We start from the raw sequence: 1,388 nt of genomic DNA, 5'->3' as shown, positions 1-1,388 counted from the left end.
GGCGGCGCCACCTGGGGGTGGGGCTTGAGGGAGAAGCCTGACCTTCTCCTCGCCTCAGAAAGCGCTGGGATCGGGCGGCGGAAAACTCAGTGAGCTCTGCTCCCTAAGGCGCCTTTCCCCCCCCCGGGGGAATGATGGCATAATTAATTCCTCTCATTCGAGTGGGTTTTAGAAGCTCAAAAACTTCCCGTACCTACAGAAGGACGTTGAACCCCAAGATCCTTTGATCTAAATCTCTCTTAGGGTCTTTCCCTCCCTTTTAATTCTAGGTGAAAACATTTAAAAGAATATTCCCTTTTCAAGATGACTATAAATGGTGTGTTTGTGTGTGAGGTGGCACCAATAGAAATGCTTAATAGAATATTATGCATACAGAACTAAAAAGCTTATTTAAAGATTGTTCTCTAAACCTATCAAGATTTTTGAGATGAAAGCTAACTCGAGACCCAAGTTGTATTAATATAAGGACATCTCCAATTTAAAAAGTAGAAATAGACCTCTTGGTAAGTTGAGAGTCTTGAAAATAGAAATGAGTAAAGCATAAACATACTTCTTTTTTAAGAAGTTTATTGTTGCCAATATATAACAGCTTAGAATATATCAGATAATTTACCTACATTAACTCTAATCCTCAGTATAACCCCATGAGGTAGGTTGTGTTAATATCTACATTTTGCGCATGAAGAAACAAGGCCCGGACAAACTAAATGAACTTCCATGTCATCCATTCAGCTGCAGAGATGGGAACTGAACCTAGGTCTCTCTCATCCAGAGCCCAAGCTAATAATCCTCCCATTCGTAGTTGTACTGAACACCAGGCAGACAAATTTCCAGCCTGAGTCACAGAACACTCTCAAACACTAGGGAAAAAGACAAATGTGTAAATATAATTATGGTGGGAATTTTTAAACATGTCTTTATTAAAGGTTAATAAATTCATTAAAATTAAACTCAATAGAATAAGTAGAATAAACATGTAGTAAGCCATGCCTGACATATGGGAAACACATTTTCTGGTTTTAATGGTTATTTGGATCTAAGAAGGTGGTTCTTTATGAAAATACTAATTAAACACACACACTAAAGGTAAAGATTTTCAAGAAAGCACAAAACAAAGTTGGAAATAAGAATGGGATGTAACAGTTGTAAAGAGTGTTATTTAATTGCATGTTATTTGAAAATCATAATGAAATGAATGCAATTCTACTGAAGTACCAAAACTGATAATACTAAAAATACTTACATTTCATTATCTTAACATTTTGGATTTTGTATACTTTTATACTTTCTCTTCGTTTTTTTTTTTTTTTTTGTCTTTTTACGTGTGCGGCAACAGATCGCAACCCTCAGTGTCGCCCCCGTACCGGACCGGGACCGGCAACGGGATC

Source organism: Galeopterus variegatus, unplaced genomic scaffold (genome assembly GCF_000696425.1).
Source record: "Galeopterus variegatus unplaced genomic scaffold, G_variegatus-3.0.2 Scaffold1303, whole genome shotgun sequence".
In the NCBI taxonomy this organism is placed as follows: domain Eukaryota; kingdom Metazoa; phylum Chordata; class Mammalia; order Dermoptera; family Cynocephalidae; genus Galeopterus; species Galeopterus variegatus.
This window is presented reverse-complemented; position numbering follows the sequence as displayed.